Raw genomic sequence first — 16,305 nt, 5'->3', positions numbered from 1 at the left:
GACCCCAAAATGAGTTTTTGGGGCAAAGGGTAAGTTTTAAATTATATCCATGTTTATTCTTTTCCCAAGGACTCTTGAAGGAAAATGATTTGCTTTTGTTTCTTAATTCTGACGTGGTAAGATTGAAGAGTAAGTTATAAATTTAGAGCCATGCCAAAGAAGTTTCAAAGGCCGAAATTCACCCCAACAGGAAGGTCTTCCTAAACGCCATCACCCTCCCAGCATAAAGGCCATGCAAATAGCCAATGCCTTCAATCTGGTCACTCCAGCTGATGTGCCTGACTTAGGATCATATTCACCCAATAACAAAGGCAACACACAGCTTAAGATAGCCTCAGAAGAGAAGCAAGATCGCGCCCAGATGCCTTTGTCTACAGTCAAGAGGAACTATGAACCTTGTGACCTATAAAGAGGAATTTACCCAACCTCATTTTCAGTGTATGGAAAGCTTGATCATTGTGTTGGTTGGTTTTTGTTGGCTTGACACAAACCTAGACCTATCTGGGAAAAGAAGATTTTAATTGAGAAAATGTCTCCATCAGATTGGCCTATAGGCAAGTCTGTGGGGGAGTTTTCTTGATTGTTGATTGCTATGGGAGGGTCCATCTCACTAGGCTGCCATCCCTGGGAAGGTGGTCCTGGATAGTATAAGAATGCAGGCAGAGCAATCCAAGGAAACCAAGCCAGTAAGTAGCAACCCTCCATGGTCTCCACTCCAATTCCTGCCTCCAGGTTCCTGCCCTGAGCTCCTTTCATAAAGGATTGTAAATTATAATTTGAAATAAGCTCTTTCCTCCCCAAGTTGCCCTTGGTCATGGTCTTTATTATAGCACTAGAAACTTAAGGCAACCAGAGAGTTCAGTAATCCAAACTAATAAATCCTATTAAACTCCTAGCAATTTAGAAGCATCCTAGCAAGCTTCTTTACCTTTCAAGTGTTCAAGGTGTAGTTGGGGAATGCATGATAGTAATTCCAGCAACTTGGGAGGCAGAGGCAAGTGAATCTCTGTGAGTTCAAGGCCAGCCTGGTCTACATAGAGAGTTCCAGTCTAGCTAGGGTTAAATGGTAAGACCCTAATAAGAAGAGTAGGAGGGGGGGGAAGAAGAGGAAGAAGAGGAGGAGGAAGAAGAAAAGGAGAAGGAGGAAGAAGAAGAAGAAAAGGAGGAGGAGGAAGAGGGGGAAGAAGAAAAGGTGGAGGAAGAAGAGGAAGAGGAAGAAGAGGAGGAGGAAGAGGAAGAAGAGGAGGAGGAATAGGAGGAGAGGAAGAAGAGGAGGAGGACAGCAATGACATTAAAACAACTAAGGTTCAAACCTAGCAGTCCCAGAGACTAAACCCCCAAGCTTGCTGCAGGACCCAGGCAACAACGGCTGCTTCTCCTGTACCCCTCTGTCTTCCATTTATGACCCCACCAGCAACAGGATGTCCAGTTCAACTCCCCCACCAGCTGATGGGAAATGAACCAGGGCATCATCGTAAGATCCTCTGAGGTTCAAGATGTGTGTTATCCAAGATGCTTGCTACAAAGGCTGAAGCAGCAGTTCCTCATCTTTTAGACCCAAGGGAGCTTTCCCAGCCTGTATGCTGGCCCAGAAACCAACAGCCACCCCCTGAAAATACTGCGGCAAGGTCCTTTTTTGTGATGTACAGGCCAGAGGGTGGAGGAAGGTGAGCAGGAAGACAGCATGTGGGCTACCTAACATCATGAATTTGTCCCCAGTTTGAGGGTACAGTCCTAATTCTGAAATACAATTCATTTGTTCTTATCAGATCCAAATCCTGCAGTTGTGATGGAAGAGAATATGGTCATCAACCACCTAGGATAAAATTCACAGTGAGACATTATACAGTTGGGAATTCTAAACCCTATTCTGGTCAACTGAGCAACAGAGAAACTCTATGTATTTTTCATAGAGGCATGAAAAGCTATTCTTGCCCATAAGGACTTCATAAATTAAGGACAGGAGGAGAAGACATGGGCTTCAGTCTCCTGTGTTCTGAGAAGATCAGATGAAGACAGGGGTGAAAGAGATCTTTGTTTGCTCCCTGTTATGACATCATTCTGGAGGTGAACAGTCTGCGTGAGACTCCATGGGCTAAAATGAATTGTAGTTAATACTGGGTCCCTGCTGGAACCCCGAGGACAGCACCCATGCCTTGGTCTTTTTCCAGCCTCTGTGACTTTCTTGCTCATGGGCTACAGCCCTGCACACATTACTCCCTTCTTCCTTTGGCCATCTTACCACTCACCCCTTAAACACCAAACATAGGCCCATCTCCCTACCTGGAAACCCAAGTGAAGTCCCTTTCTCCACACTAGAGGGCGTGTTTCCGGCTTCCAAAGTCTCAGATACAGACATCTTTAGGCTCAGCTCTTCAGCCTATATAAGCGCAACGCTTCCTTCGGGCATTCACGATCTGTGCTTTACGGTTCTAAATAGAAGCATGAGAATGTGGTTCCGGCCAGCTACGTCAGTATGCACCTGGAGTCCCAGCACTCAGAGATTGTGTCAAGATCACTCAAGTCCCAGAGTTCAAGGCCAGTCTGCCCAACATAGAGACATGTCTCTTGACATGTCTCTTGACATGTCTCTTGACAACGACATGACTCTACATAATTATTCACTGCTTTCTCCTGATTCCTTTCATACCCCAGGTTAGGGCTGAACAGTAAGTGGAAACAAAATACGTGTGAAGTTTTTGGAGACTTCCAGGAAACGTTGCTTTGCTGTTCAGTTCCAAGAAAAGCCAGTGCTCACTGTGGAAGGATTTTTGATTTCCCTGTTCCTTCTTCCCTTATTCCCACCTCCGGTTTCCAGGCAAGCTGAGGAAGAACGGGAATCCCAGAGGGTGCAACCTTAACACTGGCCACCCCTGAACACTCTCACACCAGCCCACCTTCCCACAGGACCCAGGACGCGATCATGGAAGGGCTGCTAGAACCTGGTCTCATTTCAGTGCCAACCGACCATGCCGAGAGCACCCAGGCCTAACCCAGCACCCAAGACTGTGTGTTCTTCCATCAATCCCTGAGTCTTTCCTCCAACCCTGGGGCTCCAGCGACACCGAGTGGTTCCCTACCCTGATCTGAGCCCACTGCCTCCTTTAGGTGAGTCAAGTACCAACTAACGACCACAGGAAGAGCCTCCAAAAACAATGAATTTATTTGGGGATGGACATCAGGGTGAGAATGCACCATGGTAAAGAACGTGGGAGTTTAAGGAAGTTGAGTCAAAGGGGCAGCTTTAAAGGGAAATAGAGAAGGCTTGCATAAGTCGTTTTGAAATAATAATGCCTGGCCACAGGATCAATACTATGTGTGGCTTCAGTTACATTAAACAGCAAGTTGTTGGGCAGAAACATCTGTGTGCCTGTGTGTGTGTGTGTGTGTGTGTGTGTGTGTGTGTGTGTGTGTGTGTGTGTGTGAGGTTGTGGCAGCCATTGTGCAAAGGGTTGATTCTAGAAGAGTCTTCTGGGATAGTTCTGGTTGAGGTTTACGTGCCTGAGATCCCTTCCTTCACATCTCTCCAGCTCTCTAACGATCTGATCTATATTATTAGCATTTGATAGAAGTGATCCTTACACAAGGACTGCAAACAGCTGCTCCTCGGCCTTGCCTTTCTCCCTGCTGGGCCTCTCCTGGAGGGGAACCCCAGACACTGACCATGGACAGGACACTCGCTGCAGTGGGCTCCATTAAGCTCTGCTCTGGAGGGGAGAAGAAAAAGTTCCATTCCCTTAGAATAAAAAAGCATGGGTATTTTCTCAAGGTGGACAGTCTAATTGAGATCTCATTGGCTCATCCTGCCTTCAAATAGAAGTAAAAGTTACTGAAGAATTGAGCTGGCATGACTCACAATAAAGTTCATACACACACGCGCGCGTGCGCATACACACACACACACACACACACACACACACACACACACACACATTAAAACCTTTAGATGAGGTCTCTACTTTAGGATCCCCCAGCCATGTGGAGAGGGTGTTAGGTGTTTGTAGATTTTTTTTTTCTTCTGTGTGAATGAATTACAGCCTTTCTTCCTGCTTCCCAGAGCCACACTCAGCCTTCTGGCATTCCTGATTCACCAATCACTGTCACCACCACCTAGACCTGACAGCGCTGCCAACCGATAAGAAACCACACACCCTATCACATTTTTTTTAAGCTCTCGTTATATTAAAAACTAAAGACCCATGCCCAAACAGAGTAACAAGCATCAGACTTCGTTTTTTAAAATTTACATTCAGAAACTGCTTCAGGGGCTCAGCGGTCAAGAGCACAGCCTGCTCTTCCAGACGATTCAGTTTCAATTCCTGGCACCCACATGGCGGCTAACAACTGTCTCTAGCTCCAAGATCTGACACCCTCACACAGACATACAGGTAGGCAAAATACCAATGCAAATGAAATAAAAGTAAATAATTAAAAGAAAAAAAAAGAATGCTTCAGGACTTTAATAGAACCCCATATGTAGAACTCGTTTAAGACAAACCTCGAAGTCACTACCCAAAGCCTAGTATGACTGAGTCTTGGGTCGGTGGTTTCATTCGCCACCCCTCCAGCCTTCAGCCGCCCATCATATCATACCTTCCCCTAGCTTCTATATTATCTTCTAGCACCCAAGCCTTCTTCTTTCTGGAATCACGAGCCCTCTGTGCTTCTAACTGGTCTCTCAATCACACAACAGAACATTTGCTTTCCTCAGCGGCTGTCAACACCCTGTGCTTCTGCAATGCAGCCATCCCATAATACCCAAGAGCTCCCGTCGTCTTCTTCATTCGCATCATGTTGTATACACGGCAACCTCTCACGAACCCCGCTTTATGCACTGTAACATGCTAGTGTGGCTCCCCACACATGCACACTTCATGCAGAGCCCTGACTCAGCTCTGTCATCTTCAAAACCCCACCTCTCCCCAGGACACACTGGTGTGAATGGGCTCCGTGCGCTAACTTGGCAGACGTGGGCAGTTTCAATGAAGTCAGCGAGGAAGAGGATGGCAGGTTCTTCCTCATCCTGCAATGCCAGCTTTCAGAGGAAATGACACCATTGCTAACATGTCTTCCCAGGGGGCGATGTAAGCTCCACCTACCTCTTCTCCTACAGTTCCACTGACAAACCACGATACAATTCCACCACAGTTCTTTCTGGGGGAACCAATGAGGTCATATTGAGCTTCATTACAGAGCATGAGTGAAGGGTTACTTACCGGAGTGTGGACACACCCACCAATAGGCCACATCAGCAAGTCTTTACCGGCAGAATTGATGGCTTTCCCAATAACTCTATAGATAGAACTCACTCCTCTAATCTTCCTCAGTGTAGTTAGGGCAGAGCTGCATACACCTGGTGGTAGGGAGCAGCTGGATACTCAGGTGAGGGTCTCGTGCCCCTCCGTACCCTCTATAAGGGGATGTGAACAGTTGAAAACCCAGGAGGGATGATCTTTCACAAGAGGGCACAGCTGAACTTCTCAAGACAATTTGGCTTGAAGGACAGTTCAGTATAACAGACACTCAGTGTGGTGGCCATGTGATGCCATTCCCCAAACACCGTTGAAGTTACAACATTTGCATATGATGAGTGCTGCTCCGGCCAGTGTCAATAAGAGAGAGAAAGACAGAGACAGGGACAGAGAGACACAGAGAGAAGAGGTCAGTTCCTAAGCTGACAGAGGAGAGAGCTAGACTGAGCTTAGAGAACAAGGGCATACATACACCAATGTGCAGCCAACATGGACTTTAGCAGTATTCCCATCTCCTTTGAGATGAAAGAAGCATAGTGATACATCGTTATGAAAATAGCTCTTGATGGGGCTGGGAGATTGCTGTGGATATCACTCTATATAAATAAAACACTGATGGCCAGTGACCAGGCAGGAAGTATAGGCGGGACAAGGAGAGAGGAGAATTGGGGAAACAGGAAGAAGAGGGAGAGACACTGCAGCCACCGCCAGGACAAGCAGCATGTAAAGACGCCGGTAAGCCACCAGCCACGTGGCAAGGTATAGATTTATAAAAATGGGTTAATTTAAGATAAAAGAACAGTTAGCAAGAAGCCTGCCACAGCCATACAGTTTGTAAGTAATATAAGCATCTGAGTGATTATTTTATATGTGGATTGTGGGACTGCGGGGCTTGGTAGAGCCTGGAGAGAAGCCCTCCAGCAACAAATGGCGCCCAACGGCTCGAGTTTCCACCTTAAACCTAACAATATTTAATAACCAATTCTAAACAGAGCCAAAAACAGGTTCCTGCTTCTTGGCTCATACGGGCAGCTAGACGCCGCAAAGCGCAGGTTTGAACACTGGCGGGTTCCTGGCATGTGCGTTTGACCGGCAGTATGGCGGGAATGAGGCGTCTGCCAGCGGCACATTACGCTGTGTGGTAGATTTAGTCTTTACTAGTATTTAAAAAAAGAGGTTTCTGGGCTACACGCTGCTTTGATAAAAGCGTAGACCTACTATTTCTGAGACTTGATGACTCCCAGAGCTGGAGAAAACGTACCACCGCCATGCTGAAAAGCTGAAGGGGCAGAGCCAGCAGCCACAGCGCTGTTTCAGGCTTAGAAGGCTACAATTTAAAGCAATAGGCTCACAAAAAGACTGATTCAGATAAAATCGTTTACAATGTGTGTAAAATATACGTAGGCTTCAAAGAGACAAAAAAAATTAATATAAAAAGCCACGTAAAGATGAATATTACACAGAGAATCTGGATTATGTTGTCTTTGGGATTTTTAAATACAAAAAAAAAAAACATTTGCTTGAAAAAGATGTTAAATTAAACTAAAATGTATATTTTAAAGGTACCTTGACTTCAAAATTTGGATGTAAGGATATGTTGCTTTGGAAAAGAGGTTCTGCTTTTGTTTCCACAGAAAGCCAGAGGCTATGGATTTGTTCCAGATTAAGACACATCAGGTTTGACCAGCCAAGACCCCCTGAAAGATCTCCGATGACACCATGGCCCAGATGATCTAATATCCAGAGCGGTTTCAAGGCAACTGGTTCATACAATACAGCCTCACGGACTACCCCATAGGCCTAAAATTTTCTTTGCGTCCCCATAAGATACAGTGCCCCCCCTCCAGCAGGAAGTAGTAAGAGATGCTATGCCCAAATTCCCAAATATACCAAGCTGGCTTTAGAGGTGGAATTGGCTCACTCCCCCTCTAAACCCAGACATATTTAAAAAAAAAAAATGGTTGAGATTCTTCTGTCCCAAATCAAAAGAGCCCTCTGGTGTGGGACAGAGAAAAACCAATATTTTTATTTAAAACAGGTTGATTATAAATGCGACCTCTTTCTAAAAATGAAAAGGGGAGGGGCTGGAGAGATGGCTCAGAGGTTGAGAGCACTGGCTGTTCTTCCAGAGGTCATGAGTTCAATTCCCAGCAACCACATGGTGGCTCACAACCATCTGTAATGAGATCTGGTGCCCTCTTCTGACCTGCAAGTGTATATGCAGACAGAACACTGTATACATAATAAATAAATAAATCTTTAAAAAAAAAAAGAAAAGGGGATATGATATAGATATATAGAATATAGAGATGATAAGATAAAAGGGTAGATTAATGAACCTACTTTTAAAGAACAACTTGTTTAAAATGTTTTACATTGGTATAGATTTTAGTTTATGTTTAAAATGTTTTACATTGGTATAAATTTTAGTTTATTGATACAAACTTGAAGTTAATTTTGTTATACTGTATATATATATATATATATATATATATATATATATATATATATATTTCTATTCTTGTTTGAGGTATTATGTTTATGTAACTCATTTAAAATTGTAATGGATAATTAAAAAATAGATTAATAATTAGTCATCTATGATAATCATATTTGTAGCCATGTTAGTTAAGTCTTCTAGGTATACATAGATATATTTCAGATAGATAGGTAATCTTCAAACACTTCATAGACCTAGAGAATATGGCATTTAAATAACTTAGAATTCTGTTGACCTGAGACACAATTGCTCCTGGCTCCACCAATTTGATCCGAGAGAATGTTGGGCTTCTAAGATATTTCCATTTGGAAGTTTGTCTTCTTGGCACAAAATGGCCTACTGGGCAAAGAACTGCCCTTGCCTTGACGGCTGACAGTACAAATGCAATGCTGTCCTTTCTGGACAAGCGGGACACAAGGAAAGTGACCACTGTACTCTGCCAAGACAGAGTAAGATGGTCTTTCAGAATTCCTGCTTCTGAAAATGGTCTGTCAGATACTCTTGGCCTATAGCCAATTTAAATACACCAACAATGCTGAGAAACATTAGGTGACTGTCCAGGCTGCCAGCTGTCTTGGTCTACTCTTGCAAGATTCCCGAAAGTTGCTTGCATCCATCTACCATTTCTCAGGTACCATTATGTTCCTTCTCAGGTCTTTGATGTGGTTAAAGACTAGATAGTTGTAATTTCCTCAGTTATGATAAAAGATAAGTTAGATATAAAACCTTAAACTCACAAATATAAGATAGATAGGACATCTTTAATATTGTAACTGTAATTCTTGCTTGATAATTGTTTTGTTATATGCAATTTTACTATGTTAAAGTTAAAACCTTCCTTTTTAAAAAAAGAAGAAAAGGGGAAGTGCTGTGGATATCACTCTATATAAATAAAACACTGATGGCCAGTGACCAGGCAGGAAGTACAGGTGGGACAAGGAGAGAGGAGAATTGGGGAAACAGGAAGAAGAGGGAGAGACACTGCAGCCACCGCCAGGACAAGCAGCATGTAAAGACGCCGGTAAGCCACCAGCCACGTGGCAAGGTATAGATTTATAAAAATGGGTTAATTTAAGATAAAAGAACAGTTAGCAAGAAGCCTGCCACGGCCATACAGTTTGTAAGCAATATAAGTGTCTGAGTGATTATTTTATACGTGGATTGTGGGACTACAGGGCTTGGTGGAACCTGGAGAGTAAGCCACCAGCCACGTGGCAAGGTATAGATTTATAGAAATGGGTTAATTTAAGGTAAAAGAACAGTTAACAAGAAGCCTCTCACGGCCATACAGTTTGTAAGCAATATAAGTCTCTGTGTTTACTTGGTTGGGTCTGCGCGTCTGTGGGACTGGCGGGTGAGAGAGATTTGTCCTGACTGTGGGCAAGGCAGGAAAACTCTAGCTACCCATCCAGACTCATGGACTGAAAAACTTGGATTCTTGGACTTTCTGTTGGGAGACAACCATTGTTGGACGAGCCAGATCACGGTCTGTAATCCACTCTAATAAATTCTATGTGTGTGTGTGTATACATACATATACACATACACAGGATAAGAGGGATTTATTCTATCAGTTCTGTTTCTCTAGAGAGGCTTGACTGTTATACTACCTTTACGAGAACAATGTCACCTATCTCACTATGCCTTGGATTTCTCATGCAATCAGTTTTTACAACTGTCTTAGGGTTTCTATTACTGTGAAGAGACACCATGACCACAGATAATCTTATAAAGGAAAACATTTAATTTGGGTGGCTCGTTTACAGCTCAGAGGTTTAGTCCATCATCATCATGGCAGGAAGCAAGGCAGCATGCAGGCAGACATGGTGCTGGAGGAATAGCTGAGAGTCCTACATCTTGCAGGCCACAGGAAGTCGACTGCAACACTGGGCAGTATCCTGAGCATAGAAAACCTCAAAGCCCCTCCCCACAGTGACACACCTTCTCCAACAAGGATACACTTCCCAATAGTGCCCCTCCCTTTGGGGGCCTTTTTCTTTCAATCCACCACAGCAACCTAAGCTAATACATAACTTCTGTTTTGTTTTGGTTTGGGTTTTGGTTTTCAAGATAGGGTTTCTCTGTGTAGCTTTGTGCCTTTCCCGGAACTCACTCTGTAGCCCAGGCTGGCCTCAAACTCACAGAGATCTGCCTAGCTCTGCCTCCTGAGTACTGGGATTAAAAGCATGTGCCACCACCGCCCAGATACAGAAAATAATTTTTAAAGGCAATCTTTATTCCACCCCTGTCAGGAATATCCCAGGACTCGGCAAAGAGCAGACTAGATGTTGTCCTAAAGAAAGTACAATCCACAGTCTCAGAGAGGCCAGGTAACAAGGAGGGCCCAAAGAGAGATGCATGGATTTCCCTGGGAAGGGGAAACAGAAGAGATCTCCTGGGTAAACTGGGGGTGGTGGGGTGGTGGTGGAGGTATGGGACCATGAGGGATCGGGTTGAGTGGGTAGGGGACAGGATGAACGAGGAGAATAATGAAAGAAATATCTTGATGGGGGAGGGGTTGAGGGATAAGGAGAAACCTGGTACCAGGGAAACTCCCAGGAATCCACAACTCTCCAGCTAAGACTCCTAGTAATAAAGGAGAGGGTGCCTGAACTGGCCTTCTCCTGTAATCAGATTGGTGACTACCCTAATTGTCATCAGAGAGCATTCATCCAGTAACTGATGGAAGCAGGTGCAGAGATCCACAGCCAAGCACTGGGCTGAGCTCCAGGAGTGCTGTTGAAGACAGAGAAGGATTGTGCGAGCTGGGGGTGGGGATGGAGGTGGGAGGGAAGGCAGGTGTCAAGGTCATGACAGGGGAACCCACAGAGACAGCTGACCTGAGCTCATGGGAGCTCACAGACTCTGGATCACCAACTAGGACCCTCTGCATGTGGGTGACAGTTGTGTAGCTCGGTCTCTTTGCGGGACCCCTAGCAATGGGCCCAGGATATGTCCTTGGCACACGAGCTGGCTTTTGGGGAACCCATTCCCCATGCTGGGTTGCCTTGCCCAGCCTTGATGCAGGGAAGGAGCTTGGTCCTGCCTCAACTTGATGTGCCATGCTCTGTTGACTCCCATGGGAGGCCCTCCCCTTTCTGAATGAAGGCAGAGGAGGATGAAGGGAGGGTGGGGGTGGGGAGGAGGGTGGAAGGGAGGTGGGAGGAGGGAACCTGAGGAAAGGAGGGAGGGGAAACTGTGGTCAGTATGTAAATATGTAAAATAAATGAAAAAAATTAAAAAGCCATATCCAAAAATAAATAAAGGCAGTTTTGAAGTGGATCCACAGGACCCACCTAGCTCCACAACCACAATTCTCCACTTCTCCACAGTCTGCCCTGCATTAACGGAGCCGTTTATTGCCCACAGGCCGCTCGAGCCTCAAACCAACCAATGCAATGCCTACAGCCTGGCCCACCCACTCTGTCACGCTTTCACATTCTGTGTCCCCCATCCACTTGCCTAAATCACCCCTCAGGGCCAGGGACCTGATAGCTAAGAACACAACTGTCACCCCAGATCCTCATGAAGTTATCTCCATCAGCCAGTGGTAGGCCTGCATCCCCCACCCACCCCGCCAGTGCAGACTGCTCCTCCCTCTCCTGTGGTTCCTGCCCCACAAGTGCCTTATCCCTTCAAGGTGTGCCATGCCAACCCCTCTTGAGAACTGTGATGACAAGATGTCTTTTCAGTAGCAAGCAGCTTTAATTGAATAGCCTTGCCACACCAACAACAAAAAACAAACAAAAAACAAAAAAAAACACCTACTGAATGTTCAAACTCTCAGGGCTGACCCCTGATGATAGGCTGATGTTCTTTTTCATGGAGACTTGGAATTGAGTCCCAGCAAGATCCAAGGGAATTACACAGCTAATGAGCAAACTGAGGAGCTGAGTCCTACAGGTTCCTGGAAGGTGACAGAGAGTCACAGAGAGTAAGTAGACCCAGGGTGAGACCGGGAGTGAACCCAGTGTCCCTCTAACCTGCCCCAGCTCCCCCAGCAAACTGCCTGGCTGTTACATGCTTCACAAACCACCCAGTCGTGGGTGTTCTGCTACAGGACAGGGAACATGGGAGTTTCAGACGGCATGCCAATCTCCTTTGGGCCGAGAAAAAGAATAACTGTTTTCTACTCCCTGATGAGACAGCCAAGCACTCATCAGAGTGCAAGCCAGTGTGGGGGAGAAATGGAGCACCCTGGGTAGAGAAAGGGAAGTGGTGGGACAGTGGGGGGGGGGGCAGGCAACACCCAGGCTTGAGATGTCCCAGAGCATCTCCAGCAGCAGTCCTCAAAGCAGGGGTACATGTGGGGAGCTCCCTAGAAATGCAGGTTTTTCAAGTCTCATCAGGCTTCCGAGTCAGAAGCTGGGGTTAGACCTGGCACCCTTTTCTGCACAAGCCCCAGATGGTCCTGAGGGTCACCAGACACTCTGGGAAGCTTGATTTCAGATGCTCCATTCCAATCTTGAATCACCGAAACGTGAAGGATGGGGTATGAAGCTGGGCTATTCCATGCTTGACAGTGTTCCACTGTCCTAATTTGCAGTGATACACATCATGACCGGAGGGAACCCACAGAGGCTTCCTAGTGAGAACTTACTCAGGGTCAGAGAATATGGGCTTGCTTTACCCAGCAGGGCTGCATAAGGAGATGATTTGGTCAGGGGCATGGTTACCAGGTGTTTGGAAGGGTCTATACTGGCTGTATGATGTGCTTTGATCTTGCAAGGGGGAGGTCTTTTGCCCCTCCCCTTGGCATATTTTAAAAAGCCAGTTTCAATAAACTTCGAGGCTATTGTATATTGACCCAGGCTCCCCTGAAGCTATCCTGTCTTTCTTGTCTTTCTTCTCATTGGCTAGGTCTCTCTTTCTATCTGTCATTTCTTAATTCCTCTCTCCTCTACCTAAGAATCCTTCAAAAGGTGGAAAAGGTTGGAGCTGGGCTCCCATGGGCTCCCACAATGATCCAAGGCAACTTGGGTAGGAACGTGTTTATTTCAGCTTATAGCATATAGTTCATCATGGAGGAAAGGAAGTCAGGACAGGAACTCAAGGTGGGAACTGAAGCAGGGATCATGGAGTAACACTGTTCACTGGCTTGCTTATCATGGCTTGCTTTCTGACCATCCGGGGCCCAATATGCTGTGGGATATTTTACTACACTGTGAACTCTGAGACTGATTAATAAAATCAATCTTGGGTCAGGAGGCAGAGCCAGCAACTAGTTGACAGGAATCAGTCATAGAGATTACAAGGGAGCCAGGAAGATGGATAGAGAGATGCATAAGAACTAGTAGGGAGGGACTTAGAATTTGGCAGTCCTTTTGGTTTGAGACAGCTGGAGAGAGGCTCTCTTACGGGGTCTCTGACCAAAGGTCAGTTGGTTGCTTCTCAGCCTTTCTGAGCTAGCAGGTTTTCACCCCAACATCTGACTCCTGAGTCTTGGTTGATAAATAGACCAATAGAGACTTAGTTAAAAAACTACATTTGCAGCAGTGGCAAAACTGGTGTCAGTGACTGTACTGATGCCTGAGCAGCGGGGTCCCACCTGTGGGACCAAAGACAGTAGCAGTTAAAACAGCAGTAGATTCAGATGCAGCCACTAAGCCTACAGGAAAACAATAGCAATACCTGTAGAAACGGCAGAATCCGAGCTGGGGTCTCAGAAGCACTTGGTCTGACCCTTGTATTTTATTCTTGTGTCCCTAGATGCATAAAACATAGATTGTCAGGAAGAGCTTTGGTGCCACCAGGGCAAACACTGACTTTGTCACTGAAGAAGCCAAGACCGCAATTTTTCACCCATGTTAAAGTCCGGGGTTCAAGCCATCGCTCTTCTCCTCTGTGTATTTGAGTTTGAGTCTTTGACAAGATTGGGGAAAGAAGCATGCTTTCCAGAGGTGGCTCTGTGGAGCCTGTCTATGTTGGTCTGGGTGAAAGCCTGTCCCGGAGCTTTGTCCCAGTCCAGGCAGACTTGGGTTGCTAATCCGTCTTTGAACCCTTCAGTAAACACCTTGACTTCGGAGGAACCTGCCTTTGATCAAGTGCAGTAAGACGGTGGTGGTGACAGCTCTCGCACAGCAGGAACTAAGTGCCTGGCTCAGTTACAAACACTCCGTTCACATAGCAGCTCATTTAGTCCTCTCGTGGCCCAGCAGCCCATTCTACAGATAAAGAAATGGATCCCTGCCGACATTAATAACTTGTCCAAGGTAAGGCGATAAACGGGTCTTCCCAAGGCAGACATGTTGAGATCCTAATGCCTCGTGCTTCTAAACTGTGTCTTTATTTGGAGCTAGGGTCTATAAAAAGGGAAGTCAAAGCAAGATCTTTAGGGTGGGGTGACTGGGGTCTGCATACAAAGGAGAAACGCCAGCCCAGAGAAAAACACAGAGAGAGGGGAGACGACTTAAAGGCACTCTGAGAGGACAACTGTGACTGGGGTGGCATATCTGGAAGCCACGGTATGCCAAGGATGGCCAGCAACACCAGGATATGGAAAAGGTAAGGAAGGACCCTCCTGCAGCCACCAGAGGGAGGGTGGCTGAACCCACAGTCTGAACTCAGATGGAAGATCTCTAAACAGCGATACAATTAAATTTGGTTGTGCTAAACCATCCAGCAGGCAGTTCGTTGCTAGGCCAAACCACACTTGTGCCTTCTGGCAGTGCAGAGCCTGGGATGGCTGTAAATAAGGCAGCTGGGAGCAGAACACAGACATGATGTACACTCACGGTGGTGGTGGTGGTGGTGGTGGTGGTGGTGGTGGTGGTGGTGGTGATAGTGATGGTGGTGATGGTGGTGATGGTGGTGGAGGTAGTGGTGATGGTGGTAGTAATGGTGGTGATGGTGGTAGTAATGGTGGTGATGGTGGTGGTGGTGATGGTGGTGATGGTGATGGTGATGGTGGTAGTGGTGATGGTGATGATGGTGGTGGTAGTAATGGTGGTGATGGTGGTGGTAATGGTGGTGATGGTGGTGGTGGTGGTGATGGTGGTGATGGTGATGGTGGTGGTGGTGGTAATGGTGGAGGTGGTGGTGGTGGTGGTGGTGGTGGTGGTGGTGGTGGTTAGCCAAGTTCGCCACAGATACAGAATAGATGGTAGATAACATTTCATTCATTACTACTCATCTCCATTCTCAAATCAGGATAGACAGAGGCAAACTGATGAACCTCTCCAACAAGACTGGAACCATCCACAACTCTCCAACTTGTTGCAACAGAACAGTTTTGTGAAGAATGGCATGTACCCCAGGGACGGGCTGGGCTTGTTTACCACGTTTTGAAGTGATTTTTCTCTCTGCAAGGGTTTGGCGCAGGAGTTGCACCAGGAGTCTTCTACTCCTGCCAGGTGGAATAGGGCCAGAGCAAACCGTGTGCCCAGAGGGTAGATGAGGGGCAGCCACACACTTGCTTCGGCCGAGACTGGGCAGCACCGAGGTGGGGCAATCTTCAGATTGAAGTGTTGGGGGCTGTATGAAAGTGAGCTCCCTCACCCTGATGCCAGAATAGCATCTACATGGCAGGCATTCCAGTCACCCTGAAAACCATAGGTTCCCCTGAACAAAAGTAGTTACCAACAGCCCCAGTGGTACAGGTCACCAATTCAACCCAGCTTGCCTAATGTTTATAGATCTTTTGAATATTAATTTTTTATTATATTTATGTGTGTGTGTGTGTGTGCGCATGCCCATGGTAGCCAGAAGGGGGCATCAGATCCCCTAAAGCTAGGGTTGCAAGCAATTGTGAACTGCCCAACATGGGTTCTGGAAACTGAACCCGGGTCCTCTGAAAGAGTAGCTTTTAAGTGCTCTTAACTGCTCTGCCATCCCTCCAGCCTCTTGATTTTTTTTAATGTGTATATGTGTGCCCGTGTGAGTATATGCCATGTGTGTGCAGGTGCCACCAAGAGTGAGAAGGAGGTGTTGGAGCCACTGGAGCTCAGGTTACAGGAAATTGTAAGCTGCCTGACATGAGGACTGGAAAGCAAACTGAAGTGATCTGTAAGAGTAAGTGTTATTAACTACTGAGCCATCCCATTGCTCCAGCCCCCCCCCCCAAAACAGCCATTAAGCACCATCTTGGCTTATAGAGTCAAGGTGTAAGGGTGAATGTGATGCTGTAGATGGTGCCTTAGTGCTATACAGTGTCTTAGATAGTGCTGTAGATAGAGACACCATGACCACTGCAACTCTTATAAGGAAACATTTAATTGAGGGGGGGCTCACTTACAGTTTCAAGGTTCAGTCCATTATCATCATGGCAGGGAGCATGGTGGTGTGCAGGCAGACATGGTGCTGGAGGAATAACTGAGAGTCCTACAACTTGCAGGCAGCAGGAAGTCAACTGTAACACTGGGTGGTATCCTGAGCATAGGAAACCTCAAAGCCCACCCCCACACACGCACACAGTGACACACTTCCTCCAACAAGGCCACACCTCCTAATAGTGCCCCTATGAGATTATGGAGGCCAATTACATCCAAACTACCACAGACAGTGACTGGGCATGTGGCTTACCCTCTGTACCTTAGTGTGCCCTTCTGCAGTGTG

This window comes from Peromyscus leucopus, chromosome 16_21 (assembly GCF_004664715.2).
Source record: "Peromyscus leucopus breed LL Stock chromosome 16_21, UCI_PerLeu_2.1, whole genome shotgun sequence".
In the NCBI taxonomy this organism is placed as follows: domain Eukaryota; kingdom Metazoa; phylum Chordata; class Mammalia; order Rodentia; family Cricetidae; genus Peromyscus; species Peromyscus leucopus.
The sequence above is the reverse complement of the archived record's forward strand: the minus strand, read 5'-3'. Positions refer to the sequence as shown.